The sequence below is a fragment of the Lepisosteus oculatus genome, chromosome 10, assembly GCF_040954835.1.
Source record: "Lepisosteus oculatus isolate fLepOcu1 chromosome 10, fLepOcu1.hap2, whole genome shotgun sequence".
NCBI lineage: Eukaryota > Metazoa > Chordata > Actinopteri > Semionotiformes > Lepisosteidae > Lepisosteus > Lepisosteus oculatus.
Window position 1 is genome coordinate 9,119,943 of NC_090705.1, and position 16,300 is coordinate 9,136,242.

The 16,300-nt window shown below is 39.4% G+C and overlaps 1 protein-coding gene across 3 annotated transcripts in view; it reads right to left on the reverse strand.

The window, feature by feature from the left end:
• ncaldb (neurocalcin delta b) overlaps positions 1-16,245 on the reverse strand; it is a 96,005-nt gene extending 79,760 nt beyond the window's left edge. Inside the window, exons 1-2 of one of the 3 annotated variants that reach the window (XM_015357976.2) lie at positions 16,159-16,245; positions 3,648-3,796 (exon numbers count right to left, since the gene is read on the reverse strand). The gene's annotated coding sequence lies outside the window, so the exon portion shown is untranslated. Of the gene's footprint in view, positions 1-3,647; positions 3,797-14,605; positions 14,786-16,158 lie in introns of those variants that run through there. The other 2 variants (XM_015357975.2, XM_015357977.2) reach the window with 2 other exon arrangements.
• Between the last annotated feature and the right edge of the window lie 55 nt (positions 16,246-16,300).

The following is a 16,300-nucleotide window of genomic DNA, read 5'->3' on the forward strand; positions in this document are numbered from 1 at the left end:
GCTTTATAGCAGCCCTGCATAGTGTACTCAACTGGCAGTATTTTTGCCTCTATAATTACTAACTCCCAAGACAGTCCTAAAATTGATGCACTTTTGTTTTAACAGAACAGTACAAATATTCCTCAGGCCATTTTGTATATTATTTTGTTTTCTATTATTAGACGCTCTGTTCTTAACCATTATTCCAAATGAGAAACATAAGGCTTAAGTTCAGTGCGGAATTAACCTCCATTTGTTCCTTTGTATATAACTGTGCCTGCTGCCCACTCACAATCGCTTCAGGCATTTCAGCGAACACTCTTTGAACTGACTGGTAAGGCTCTGTCAAATCTACCCCCTCTGTCTTTACCCTCCCAGCTGTAATCTAACCCAGCTTCATAAAAAAAAAAGAATAACAAAGACAGCCTTTTGGAACAGTACATATTACTGTAAATGACATTTTAATGGACATCTAAGGCTCAGAGTAAATCCCAAAGGAACCTGTTCAGAAAATCTCCATATTTGCAAGTGGCCACTACATTAGTGGAGCGAAAAGACAAACTCCAGGAGGTTTTCTGCACCAAAGACATGTTCACAAGGTATTCAGCTTCCCCTCGCTAAAAGCAATGTTCAGACAAGATTCCCAACAGACAGGGTCCTAGCTCATGGGCCTATGTGCCTTTCAGGAGTTCCACACTAGAGAAAGTATAAATCTAAAACAGTCGTGCCTGAGGAAGCCTAATAAGCAAAGGCAGCGCTGTGTATTTAAAAAAAAAAGTGTTAAGTAATAATAAGCAACTGTATGAAAGCTGATTTAGATAATACTATTTGTGAATCCAATTAACATTTGTAAGGACAGAGCCTGCTATTATGCATCTACAGTACATTCATCTATCAACAACTGAGTTCTTAATTAGCTGCAATACAAGGTGATGATCCATCCATAAAAGTACGCCAATGCACTGTGCAAAGCTATCATGTCACTAGTCAATAACACCTATAGTCTATATGAACACGCCTGTACAGTCATAGCTTGCTCGAGTTTAAAAGTTTAAAGTGTTCTCCACTTGTGTTTTGTAAGTCCTATATCTTATATTCGTAATAATACAGGATAAATCTTTTTACCATTAAAAAAAAAATCCGATATGATGCAAAAATAGTGTATGAAAATATTCAATAGTCCATTACCTTAAAAAGGAATAATCAATGTCAATTTTTGAGCAACGATAAATGTGGATAACTTATTTGAATAGTCGGGGACTGAAACACGATATTTGACTGGAATAAAACATATGGGGGGAACATACTGTATACCGTGTCCTCCTAATTAGAATTTCATAATTTGATACTCCTGATATACAACACATCAAAATGGCAGGCAATGTACATCTAATTCTGAAATTCAATGTGACAAGTGTAGCTCTGTCGACACAGGGATTTGATGCTCACAGGTATCTCTGGCTTTGGAGCCAGAGCTCTGGGGCACTAATCCTCAGAGTGGAGAATTCCACTATGCTAAAGGGCCAGGTCTCCTGATCCAGAATACAACATTAACCTGGTTTCAAGGCAAGTAACATCATCCTTCAGTAACAGGCGCAGTATTAAACATACATCAACCAACAGGAAAAACAAAATTAAATCTACAGCTTTGCAGAAATACTGATCCTTCAATTTGGTCTGAAAAATAAATAATATAAATGATACAGTACACAGGCACCCCAGCAATCAGCATTCCTTCGCCAACCAGTAATTTCTTTCATAACTCAAAATAAATTATAAGACAGAATCAGCAGGAGACTTTTCAAAACGAGGAAAACACACTGACTAATGAACCAAGAGACCCCTTAATGCCTCCAGAACATGGGATTTACTGTGCCTTCCAGGTTTATTCCTGCTTCGGATGCAATAGGAACATTAAGCATCATAGAACAGAAGGATTCGTGAACTGGATAATCCACATTCCTCAAAGAAATTCCAAATATTTTAGACTTGAATAGAAATGGCAATTGGAACCTCGTGTGTTTTCCTGCTTTGTCATTCTGAATCTTTTCATTAATGAGACCTTGAAAAGGCTTGCTCACACACAAGGTTACACAGGCTTTCCCAATGGGTTTAACAGTGCAAATCTGACTCCCGACTCCTTATTTATCAACCTAAAATCAAGAAGCCCTGCCAGCAATGTGTTTTTCATCCTCACATCTATATGTAGCAGAGCATATCATCTCAAGAAAAAAAACAATAAAGTAAAAAAACAAGTGATATTAAATTAAGATATTAAAAAACACCTTCAGGCCTACGTAATGAGGTCGTGAACCAACAGGATAACTTGATGTTTTTCTTTTCAATTGGGAAATAAGGTCTATTGCAGAATGATAGTACTCTTCTAGATATGTATATTTTATAGCAGCTCTGTGTAGCTTATTTGAACAGACAGTAATTTCAGATGTAAAAATAAGCCCCAAAAGAAAAGTCTACCAATGTTATGTCTGTTTTAACAGAGCAGCATAAAATGTCCCAAGGCTGTATTATACATTATTTTCTTTTTTTTTCTATTATTAGATACTCTGTTGATAAGCTAAAACATATTGTTGCATATCCACAGGCAAGAAACATCGTCTTACCTGTGACTCCATGTTCTATGCAGAATTCACAGTAATTCTGGAGAGTTCGTAAACCAAGTAATTTAAAAAAACATGTGTCTCAAACTACCTTACTGCAGGGGGGATGAAAGTCATCTAGATTCCTTTCTTTTATTGGATAGCAACACTGCAGTCTGTGCAGAGTAATTTAAGTAAGATCTTGGCGAGTTCAAATATTTGTAAGGAAGGTGCTACAGTACGTTCATCTATCAAAGAGAACAATATGGTTAAAAATGGTTGTGGACACTACACAATTCAAATACTGCATAAATCCTTTTTTTTTCAGATCCTAGTCCTGACACTAAACAGAACAGTCTGGACAACACACATATAAACACATGAAATCAGCAATGGAAAGGAGCTAAATTTATGGATTTTGTTTTACTTTTGATTTAAGCAGTATCTTGAAATCCAGAGTATTCTGAGGAGCACCTTCAATCCTCCCATTAAGGCATGAAAAAAGATCTACATTCAAGTCTCTTTGTGCAAAACTGTAGAAACTACAAAGGAATAAGTAAAGGTTTATTCCTTGCAGAAAAGAGACAATGTTTCAGCCTTCTTATTTGCAGCCTACACATGCTGGTGCAGTTACCTACTGTACTTGTGCTTGTAGAAACTACAGTCTCTTTGGTCCACTTAAACTAATTGAGCATAGAGATGACAAGGCAGTGATATTATCCACATACCAATTAATTAACTCCCTGAACAATTTTTAACATAGGCACCTGCCCTTTATTGTCTACTCTCAATTCCCCTGAGTGAAGCGAACATTCAAGTTTGTTAAATGTTCCAAAATGAAAATACTAGGCACCAACTGTACTGTACGCTTTTGAACTAGGAAAAATAAATGGCATTCAGCAACTTTTCTAGATCCATGATCAGCAATATATCAGAATTAAAACTCACCACAATCGTGCAGTGGAGGGGTTTTGTATAGACAGCCTGTATTCGGGTGAGTGGGACACCAGCCCTGTTAGAAGAAGCGGAAACCAGAGAAATCTGGCCAGAGCGGAAATCATGTTCACCAACCTGCTGCTCTGCAGCGACTCCTACAGTTTGACTGGGGAGCTGTCCGTTTCCTGTTGCAATGGACGGGCGCTTTAATTCGAGGTGTTGGGGTCCCCCCTAGGGCTGTCGAGCTCTTCTCCGAAGCAAGGATCTGCCACAACCTGGTAGGACTGAAGCGCAGATGATTATAAACAGGGTATCAAAGTGTTTGGATTAAAATGCTCCCTGAGGCTGCGCTCTCCAAGGCTGGCTGATGGAAAACCAGACGCAAGCCCGTGTGAAAAACGGTTGAATGTGGGGAAAAACTGAAGGAGCTTCAATGGTGCAGGAGCCACAGACAGATCATAATCATTACTTCAAATCTTTAAAGTTACTGTATTTACTGTGCTGGGGTCTATTCAAATAATGTAGCTAGAGTGATCGAGGTCTTCCCAGAATCTTCTAGCCCACATTACTGATTTGGTTATTAAGAACATTTTCCAAGAGGAAGAACACTACTGAGATCCATGTTTTAATGCTGGCAATCATGTGACCCATTCCAGCAGTAGTTTTGCTACTAAAACATGTTGCAAAGATATTCTGCTGTGCAAACATTCAGAGAAACATGTAAAGGAAACTCGATGTACAAATCCAGACCCCTTTTGTATTCACGAAGGCACACGCAGAGTTCGTTCAATGGGGTGAGAAAGGCCGAGGTCATTTCTTCTGATTTGTTCCAGTCGCTGAATCGTTCGTATTGCTGCACACCACGTTACTGAAAAAAGCACACAGGGGCAACTACAGAGCCTGACCTCATCACATCCAGCACTGGGTGAAAAGAAATTCGAAGGACGGATATATTCTATTACGGTGAAACTCAAGAGAGCTAGGGGCTTCGCTAGCCGTTGTGAGAAACACTCAGGCGGACATGCTGATCCATAGAGCTTGGTACGAATGTACGTGGATATCTGTCCTTGTCTCGGACCACAACCCAGATCACAGAAGGCAACATAATGAACAATTCTCCTTCAATTCAAATAGCTGTTTGGGGGAGAAAAAAGGCTGGAAGGGAGCAGTTCTGGAAAGAAGTATTACAAATAATACATTTAAAAAAGCAGATTGCTACTATATCCACTGAGAAACACGTTTTTATAAAGACCACTTGAGGAAGGACTTCCAGCTAACTAGGAATTCTTTAGGGAACCAGCGATCTTGACAGACCATTCAAGTATGGACTGGGCTTAACTGTAGTACTCCAATCACCTGCTGAAGAAGACATTTAAAACCAATAACAATGTGCATTTTGTGCATTGTTCACACCCTGTTACCAAACTACAGAGACCCTAAAACACTCAATCTCCTATAAATTCTTCTATTTTACAAGCCTGACAGGTAATTAAGTAGTAATAACTGAGCAACTAACCCTTTTGCATTGTTTAACAAGGCTACCAAAGCTCTATGCAAATGAACAAAAGCGCTGTGCTTAGTTAAAATCACTTAACCCTCTGCACCCATCAACAAAAGGAAAAGTGTGCTTTTAAATAGAACTAAATTACTGACAGTGATTTGAAAATGATGCTTAATGTGCTCCAGCATAAAGTAATATGCTGGGCAGTTCAGTGTCATCGTCTTCACACATTAATATTCTGACACAGCAGAGCATCAGTCATGCTGTACGGAACACTCCTTTCTAAAGTGCTCCAGTTGTATAAACAAAACATTTCGCATAGATGAGTCACATTCACCATCACTCCCTGTCTGCTGCACTGGCATCCTTTCAACCTACACACTTATTTCAAGAAAAAAAAAAGTGTTTCAGTACATTATATACTTAATCTTTTCAAGAGCAGCCAGAAAACACTGACCAGAAATCTGGGAAGATTTAGGAAATGGAATGACTGGAAATGGGAAGGGTAAAAAAAAAAGAGCTTTTTATTGGCAAAAGCAACTTTTAAATAAAGCACAAAAATATACAGTGGATATAAAAATGACAACCCTGTCAATAACGGAATAAGAAATCTAACCTCACACTCAACACAGAATATTTGACGTTCTTCTTTCGATATGTTAATGCACTTCATTAGGAGGGTGGCCTATCCTTTGCTTTCAGTATAAATTCTTAATAATCACAAACAAGAACTGCAACGTGACTGCATGCCTGCATATTTCTACACACCAAAGCTCAAGGCAGCTCGAGGGTAATACACCCATGATGTTTTGGGAACAGATTCTTCACCTCTTTTTCAGAACATTCAATTAAAAAAAATAAAAGACTTTGTGGTCTGCCAGTTGACTTTGTGTTTTAACACTTTCCAAGTTTAAGCCATTCTCTGTTTCTAAACCCTTTCAAGCAACGTTTGACGTCACCTACAGAAGATCACCCATTCAAGGTCCTTGATAGTACATTGAAGTGGTTATAGTGAAATGCATTTCTCTCCTTTTCCATAAGACTATTCAATAAAAATGTTGAGGATGATTTCCTCTCAGCACATTGATCCTGTTTAGATTTACATCAAAATTTGCTTTCCATTGTGTTGTACAAAATAGGTGGTACGCTTCACGCCTGACAAATTAGCAGAATACTTAAAGAATTAGCATATGTATATATCTTTTGAATACTTTTGGTAAAGAAAGACTTGAAAGATAATGAACCTGCTGTAGAAAGGTCATAACATCAGTCCTGGATTTCTTGTCTTCTGTGCTTAAATACCCCTACACATCAGCCACGCACTATACAGACATTGAAACAGCGTCTTTAAAACCATTTGTCGCAGACATTTCAATTCAAACATCTTGTTATACTTCCAAATGAGAAATTCTAAATTAGGCATCCGTGTCTTATCATATTGTGACTTTTTTTATTCAAAGTTTGGTTCTTTGTTTGGTCCAGAAATAACCAGGCATATTGTCTCAATCCAATTCCACTCCAAGATTTGAAATACCAGCACAAGCTCGGCGATCATAAACCACCATTAAAAAGAACTTGGTTGGAACTATGACAGCTTATGCGAGACATTCAGCTAAAAAAACCTTGTTTCAATAACGCAGCAAATATTCAGGACTGAATCCTACTCTACAACAGACATGAGCCAAATGCTTAATTTTAAAATTGTTTGCACGGTCCTGTTGCGAATGCATACAGTATATGTACACACCTGTGACAAGTAAAACCCGTTATATACAGCACAAAATAGACATGATGACACAGGAATGCAAATTAATGTATATTAAAGTATTTTAGTGCCGTAAAGAGGCATATGCAAACATTTGGATTGCTTAAAACACATTCATATTCTGATACAGTCTGTATGCCATTTTGAGGGCAAGCACACATAAACATATCTACAGTAATTAAGAGCTATAGTATAATACTTGTAATCTGTCAATCACCGCAGAAATGTGAAGTTCCACAGAAATGTGAATCTGGTCACTGTATAATAATCATTCATTATAGCCTTTCTTGAATATGTTTTTTGTTATTGTTGTTTCATAGTGGAAGTAAAAGGCACCTGTGTGGAGTAATACAGTTTGATTTAAACCTGCCACGAAACACAATATCACAAAGCCTTTACCTGCTCGCCTACCATAACAAAAGCAGATTACAAGATTGCAAAATGTTATATTTTTAAATAATATTAACCTCTGTCCTGTGTATGTAGACAGCATCTATGGAAATAATACTTCTATTAAGGAGATGTCACCTAGGCCATTTTACAAATCTGATTTTAAAACATCCAGTAAAACAAATCACAGGCAAATGTGAAACTACTTCATTTGCAAAAGACGTATCGGTGCTCCTTAAGAATGCTTAAATCTTGCCACTTGAAACTAGAATGAAGAGCAAATAAATTCTGGTTTGTTATTGTAATGTACTGCACCTTCGCTTATCGTGCAAGAGCATCAGCGTCATGAAAGATTACACTTTTTCCCATAAGAAAGAGTGCCTGTGTGGCATTAGGAAATGAACTAGAAAAATGAAACCAAAAAAGCAGAAGAGAAATAAAAAAATGTGTCAGGTCACTATAGGCTCAGAAGCCCTTTCTGCTGACTCAAGATAAATGAAAAAGACTAACCCCTTGCAAAGCACTAGGGTTAACATGTTATTCTCAGAAGACTTAGAGCAATATACAAACTGGTATAATGCAGTACATCTTATACTGTATGTAGAACAGACATTTCAGGTTTGCTTTAGACCTCTAATTTTGTCTTGTACATGCAGTTACTAAACAGATACACCAAGAATGAAAGAATCGCATGCTTTTGTACATTTTGTCTATTTACAGGTCTCCTGGGCAGTTTGTCAAATGGCATCAAGAAGCAAGAGCAGAATTATTTCAAATATTCCTAATACATACAAAATATTGATTTCATGCATACATTAAATTGCTGAAAGTTAAAGAAACAACAATCATTAAAGGTTTATTCTGGATCATGGAAAGGTAACTACGCTCGTGACATCAGTATGGGAAGAGTGAATTATTTCTACCCGGTCTGTCAAACTCTTTGCTCAAGAGAAGGAAATTAAATGAAAATGTCATGTTTTTTCATGTCAAGGAGACCATTTAACTGTGCAATACTGCCAAATCTACTGTGCTATAACTTGCTTTGTGGAGATTTCCAATTCCTTATAGAAATGTAAACAAAACTGCACTTGAATGCCAGACACCCTTTCTTTTCGTACATGTGTTTAACAATCCTTCTCTGCCCCCTTTTTGTGCGAGTTCCCCTCTTCTGCATGATTTTTTCTACCTGTGGTTTTTGCGCTGTTCCGTTCTGTTTAATGTTACACATACAAAATTGTAAAAAAAAAAAAGAACTCCAGAAAGATTGCCAAGCAAGCGCATGAAGACTGCTGCATTTTTGTCATCTTTTCCCAACGACCACTGTTGATTTTGGAGACCACAACGTGCACAAAACCATATTTTTAGCCACTCATTCACTATGGCCCATTCTTTTTTGGAATATGTATTTTATGTTGAATTTGGTACTTTAAAATTCCCGGCATTCCAGGCAAAATACAGCACATGCAACGCTTTCTCGTCTAATCGCCTTTGAAAATGGTCAGAAGCAATTTTTAATTGCATTATAATGAAAATTCATTCACTTTAGGCTATCATTATTGCAATAATTCAGCATATTGTCAATTTAACAAATGGCATGTGCTGAAAGAGTGCTTCTTCTCTCCCATACACCTTTTTTTAAGGAGAACATTAAACGGAGAAGAGCCATAAATATTCTTCTACCTTTTATTTTGCTGGATACCCTTAAAATCCAAGAAAACGGGAATGTTCATAGGCTACTTTCACTCATTTCTGTAAGGTGAAGCTAAAACCCTTTTGTTTTCCAAAGAAAACAATGAAAACCTTAGTCATAAAATTTCAGGAACAAATGTTATCCTCAAGAACTATTGACTTGAAGATTATTTTTTTTTTCCCCACAGGCTTTTCTTCTCGGCTAGGAGAAAGTTTTTTGCAAGTAACTGAAGAAAGTTTATGGATGGATTCCCCAAAGTTCAGGGATACTGCCGTACCTGAATCTCAGTCTGTGCAACTACCCCCCATTTGAGAATGGAAGACAGGCTTTCCAAAAGCCCCATTTTTCAAAAAATTAAAAACTACAGAGCTTCTGAGTAGACTCTACCCAGTTTCTCTTGATCTCTATTCTTTTCCATGTAATATTTACGAGATGAATCGCTTACTTCCAATAGGAGGACCAGAGGCAAAGGCAAAAAGTTCTGGAAGTTAGTTATATTATTTCATAAATTGATGTGTATTTTTAAATTGGGATCCTAGATGCTACTCTGTTCCTTTCTCAACAGCCTTCATGGCCTATCACTATGGAAACGCATCTAACCTAACCCACTTCCTTGTAGCTCACGAAACCCATTTTGATCAAAGTCTTCCGCAGAGCGACTGAAACTCAGAACTCAGCATACAGTAGAACTTGTAATCTTTTTTTTTTACATTGCTGAAAACCACATACTGTAGCAAACTAGCATAACATGATTTTCGACAGCCATGCAAGTGACAAAAACAGGTGCTTCTAACTCATTACATTGCTGCCAGATGTCGAGCTGGATGTAACCCGATGATGCCAAGAGCCTCTTTATTATATTTCTCTTCACTTTTGTCACACTATTCTGAAACACGTCCGATAAACAGACATTCTAGACTGAAGCGAGATGAAAGTGAGCCACCTCATGCTTTAAGAATGATAAATACCATTTAGAATTGTAATTAAATAAATTACCTGACAAATATACAAGGCAATATTCACGTCCGGTTTTCAAAATACACATTTCTTTTCCCCGGGAGACTCTGAAAAGCTCACGAAAGGATTACCAGCCCTTCAAAGTACGTTTCCAAAACCAACCACACAGCCCACTGGATGCTATTAATTGTTAGTATTAATAATTAATATAAACAGCTTTTCATCCTATAGTACCTCAAAGCACGAAACATAAATGAGAGAACCTTCTTCAGCCACTACTGAGGAGCGGCACCCATCGGCCATTTTGTGCCAGCAGTCCTACTTCACAGCCGATTAGGTTACTGCCCTGTCCGAATTAAGGGAAGGGACTGTCGACAGGGTAAATATTAGCTTTGCAACAAGTAAGACGCTGGGGTTAACACCCTTACAAACACCCGTAATAACATCATGACAATGAGAAGAAAAAACACTTCCTTTTTTTACACTCCCTCATTCATCTGATAATATACCGAGAAAGAAACACTTCTCTTATAGATGACCACAAGAAATGGACAATTGTTAAGAAAAGATATTTTTTGCAGTCGGCGCACCGCCATTGCATCCACCCATCCGTTTTCTCAACTGCTGTGCCCAATTCAAGGTCCCAGGGGAGCTGGAGCCTATCCCAGCAAGCAACAGGCGCGGGGTGAGGTCCGCCCTGGATGTGATGCCAGCCCATCGCAGGGCAGACCCAGGCACGCCCACACTCACACAGCCGGGACCTGCCGGCATGTCTCTGGACCGTAGGAGGAAACCAGAGCGCCTGGAAGGAAACCCACACGAACACAGGGAGAGCACACAAGACCCCATGCAGTGGAGTCAATCTCCCCACCATCGCATGACAGAGGTCAATGTGTCATGTTCACATGAACAACATGGCTCATCAAGAGGGCGCTTTGCTATGATGAAAGTGACAGGCCTGTAGCACACAGCCACTACTAGAAGTATTACAAGCTGTACATCCCTGACATGCGATTTGACCCAGGTCTGGAAGCTGTCTAGTGGGATTCTGTCTCATTCCTTCGTTACAGCCTGGGCAAGACCGCCCCTTTCCCCTTGCCTGTGTTCAGCTGATTACTGTAACTTTAAAAGAACTTGTGAAATCACCTAACTTACTGCTTTTGTGATTTTAGAAACTTCAATCAAGGTTTCACTCAGACACCACCCCCTAAACCAAAATAGAAACAGTTTGTTGCCATATCTCATTCAGTATCTTCTAGACCAGAGCTACTGTACTACTCCAACCCATTCCACTGCAGTACGCTTGAAACCACCAGCTTCTAAATTTACTCATTTTAAACGCAACATTTAATATGCTAGCTGTAGCAACATAGTGTAATGTGGTAGAGTAGAGGGGCTACAAGCTGATCAGCCCTGTTCTGGACTTTCGGAATAGGTAAAGAACTTTTTTAATTCTTAGAAATCTGCTTTTTTTAAAGCACAAAATGTCTGGTCTCTGTGCACTCACTGGTGCTATATTATACTCTACTGAACCCACGCATTTCGCTTATCATATTAATTACATTTCCAGAATGTTTAAAGCAATGATCCCCCTTTACAATACTTAAGCATTTATGTTGCGTCATCAAATTTGGCAGTGTGCAGTTCAGTATAATTTATATCATCCATCTCTGCTCCCGGAGACACAATCCAGGTAACCATTAAAGTGTCAATGTCTAAAAACTCCTAACAATTTAAATTGAATTATTTGTAGATAGAGATATACAAGAGATACCTTAGCTGAGCATATTATTTCCTTAATGGATCAATAAGTTACAAGTTTTCCTAGTTTTTCTGCCAGATTGGGGATCTGTGGGATCACTTTTGGCGATACCCATTTTATTATAATAATGAAAGCAAGCTGCATTTATTATTTTAAAATAGGTGGCTGAGGTTTTCGTTTTTTTTTACCTTGACAATCATTTTAACAGAATCTTCCATAAAACTATATTTTTAATCAATACTAATACCTCTGTCAAATTAGACACTTGACAGAACAGCGATTGTTTATATTATTTTCTGATGCTCAAGTTTCATTCGTTCATGATCATTTACAGTATATTCAAAACCTCAGCATTTTCAGAGAATGACATCAAACCACTTACCTACTAAAGCAGAGTTACAGTGGTCAAATGACAAAAAAAAAACGTTTTCAGTATAGATAAGAGGGATAAAAATGCAAACGTTGGGAAATTGGCAACCAAATCAGCCTAACCCTTCTTAAAAAGGCTTTTTAGCAGCACCAGCTATTTATGATTTTATTTTCTGCTTTATACTGAAGGTTTCAAATTTCTGCATCCAAACTTAAAATGTTTTGCTATTAAAGAGTCCTCTGTAATTCTTCCCATCTTCTCCAATTATGTGAAGTTTACTTTAAGCCACTTTTTTTGCCTCTATGGATTCATTAGCTCTTAGATGCCAACACTGAATAAAATGAGGCTTGTGGAGCTGTACTGGTATGAGATTAAATAAAACATTATTCAGAAACAGTCACTAGCTGCCTTAAATGAAGAAATAACTACAACATGTTTGTTTTAACTCTGCCAGGGTCTGGAAGCTCTGAATATTATGAACCATCCATTTCATTAACAGAATCTCTCCTCCTACCAAACACTTGCTTATAAAATAAAATAGCTTAAGAAGCTAACATTTATCTGCACACACCAAAATCAATTCTGCACATGTTTGTTCTACACAAACCACAAAACATTGCAATGCCCCTTGCCAGAAGAGATACAGATCCAAACAGGATTTTAAACAAAACAGCTTCAATGCAATGAAAGACCTGTAGTAACTGCCCTGCATATTTTAACCCATGTTTCTTCCTCAGAAAAAGGTGGTTGTGGACAAGGTGAAAGGACCCCTGAGATATCAAGAGAAAAGTGATCTACTTTTGGCACCGATAGATTTCTGGAAATAATGCATTTCAAGGCCTCCCTTCAGCACTGTTAAGGTGTGTTCAGCGCATAATCGGTGCTTTGAAAGACAAGGCAGCCCTTTAAAAGCTGGACAGGACCTGTGACTGTGAGTGGGAGAAGTGCTTAATGAAAAGAGAAGCAACATAACTGTGTGCTAAGACCACAATCAAACACTCACAGATGACACCCTGCGTGCCAGAAGTACAAACTGTAAGAACTGAGTCTGCCACTAACGGCTGAGGCAGAGGATGTCACAGTGGCATAGTGGTTAGCACTGCTGTCTTGCAGTGCTAGAGCTCCGGGTTCAAATCCTGGGGTACTATCTGTGTGGAGTTTGTATGTTCTCCCCCTTGCTCAGATTGGTTTCCTCCTTGTGCTGTTCTCCCCTCCACAGTCCAAAGACATGCAAATAGGTGAACTGGCTTCTGGAAAAACTGGTCACGGTGTGCGTCTGTATGCGTGTCCTGCCAATGGACTGGCATCCCAGTCAGGGTGTACCCTGCCTTGCACCTGTTGCTTGCTGGGATAGGCACCGGCGCCCCCGTGACCCTGCACTGGATACGAGCGGTTAGTAAATGGATCGATGGGGTGTGGCAGAACATCAAAAAAAGCAAAGGTCTGAGACTTTGACCTAAATCAATGAGGTCATGATGTCGTTTATGATGTCGATAAAATCACTGGCAGGGCTCCTAGAATATACTGCATCCTAAGATTAGTTTTTAAAGGAATAAAAACAAAAACGCACAGCAACTCTATGTTAACGAGGCACAATCCCCACCCATCACGTAATGTAAAAAGTCCGAATTCATTGAATTACTAACGGTGAAATGTGCCTGGTATAACCGTTCACATTTAACAACCTGGAGTTGTTAAACAGCGGTCTGTCCAGCGTGCAACACCAGTGTATAGAATAATTTACAGACCGTTCCAACGCTTCTATGGACCAGTTCACTGCAGGCGAATTTGTCGCGGGTTCCACCATTTCCAGCCTTTAACTTTTACACCCCACCCGCAATATCTAACCCGATCGCTTTGTCACGTGTTCAAGCGTAACAAACCCCCCTTTTTTTTTTAAAGTTGAAAGGGGCAGTTTTTTTTTCCCCCCAACTAGGAAAACATATGTATGTAAAAGACGACGGCACTTCCCACTCACACTAATTGCACGCAGTTAATCTGCAATTATCTTGCAACTATATCTGCGTTATATTACAATCAAACGCATCTAACGAAGTAAAACATGTTTTGTAAGCGCGCAAAATCTAAGAGACAGGGTAATTAATTCAGGGGCTTTAGTTAGGGTAACACGCAGTGAAGTGAACTGAATGCATCCACTGTACCGTGAGTTAACTGTGACAGTATCGCATAACCGGACACCCCCGACACGATCACTTATTGCAAAGACTGCTGCAGTCGAGGAGGAACGGCAGAGGCGTTCATATCTGCGTGCAAACTGGATTTTATTTCACAGGCTGCAGGTGGCTGCCGAGGGGGGAAAAACAATATGTAATCTGGGTCATGCAAAGATTCGTCTTTGTGATTAGCCTCTTTAAATAAACTGCACAATCCGATCGCTTTACTTTCTCCGGGCTGCTCACTGCACAACACTCGCTCTGCACAGCCTTCTCCCCTGCACAACGGATGAGGGCGGTCGCTTCAAAGAAGGAAAACACAACTTTCTCCCCTGAGTCTGCCACTGAGAACTGTCGCGGCTTCCCTAACCCCTCCAGCCCCCATCGCACGCACGCAATTTCCCCGCATAGCAAAGAGTTGTAAAAAAAAAAAACACAACAAAAAAAAGATGTTTATGTGTGGATGTGGAAGAGGAAAACTTACTCTGTTCGGTTTCGGCCTTGCATACACGCAATCTTGGGTAAACAAAAAAAAAAACCCCAGTCAAGGAAAGAGCAACACTGTTGTTCACAATCTCCCGGGCCAATTGGACTTGGAGAAAGCGGGCTCCTCGTTATCGTGTATCTCTTCGCTGCTCTGCGTGGTGAAGAAGAATATGCGAGACACCCCCCTCCTGATGACGTCACTCCGTCGCGAGAGGGAGGGGAGCACGAAGCGCGCGCGCCGCAAAGACCGCAAACTCCCCCGGCTGCGACCGGTACCGGCACCGGGGTTTCCAGACTAAACCCACCGTGTCCTGCCCGACTTCCTTCTCGCTTAATTTCACACGTTCCAGCGTTATAACTAACCTTCGCCGTCTTCCACCCCTTGCCCTCATTAAGATGAAGACTAATGTTTCGGACGTTTGTGTGTCAGACCAGCGAAGCAAAGCCTACTTTTAAGGCTGGGAGGTCTCGTATTTTTTTTTTAAAAAGAGCAAGACTATAAAACTTCAAAATACAAATGTAAAGGAACCTTTAAAGTGCAGCAACACTTTAAATACTGTGATATAAGCGCCTAGAGGCTGCTAGGAGGATGTTCACTAGAGATTTCCTCTAACTTAAGCCAAATAAATTGCAATTATATATATATATTGAAATACGTTCGAACGTCACATTTTAACACTTCACACATCGTATTTCTCGATGGATATGATCGAAATAATTAGCATTTTGCTGAAGGTAAGAAGAACACACGAGCTGGTATCAAGCTGGTACAAAAATATAATATATAATATAATGGTATACATCATTTTCCAGCAGACTGACAAGGAGTGGGAGCAAAGCACACGATCATCTTCTGATCATAGCGGACAGACGCTGTGAAGGTAATAAATACAGTTACAGTACCTCCATCTAGTGGAGTGAAGAATAACATTAGCAGTTGTATTCTGCACTTCCTGGGTGTTCTTTGTTGAAGAAAAACAAATAAAAATATATATTCCGTCACATGCGGCTACTTTCAACGAGTATTTACAGTTGTGAGTCATACTTTACACTATGGGACATGCAAGCATATAATGTATAGCCAACACAGCATGCTGAGTCTGTAGTCAATACTGAATAAAGGCTTTTTGCGCATCAATAAACCCACAAAATTATGTTTTCTTACTGCACGTTCCCGTTAGTGATATGCAGCCTTTTAAAGATAATTGTACAACGTTAAACGCATTAATGTTGATCTGCCGTATGCCTTGTCGCATACGTCTGTGTATGTGTAATGTTTACTGTCCTGAAGCTGGGACAATGTCTTTTCCTTTCAAAGTCGCTTTTTAGGGAATCAGAAAGTGTTACCGCCCATACTGCGGCACACCTGCGGTTTGGGGGTGTCGCAGAAAGCGAATTTATCTTCAGGTCTCACAAAAGCAAAGCCCCAAGGTACAAAACCAGCCTTTCAAAATAAATACACTGTGAGGAAACAATGCAAAACCACCAAGACAGAATGAAAGCCTAGACTTCCTCAGCCTCTATCAATAAACGGGCTACTGAGCTGCTTACCAGCTTTCGCAGTAAAGACTCTTTGACGTCTTCCAAAGATACTCACTTCAAAAACTCCCAATTCCTAAGTTTCACATGGTATTTAGTATTCAAACAACAAATCAAACCACCTTAACAGAGCTTCAATTTCCGGTGTTTTTAA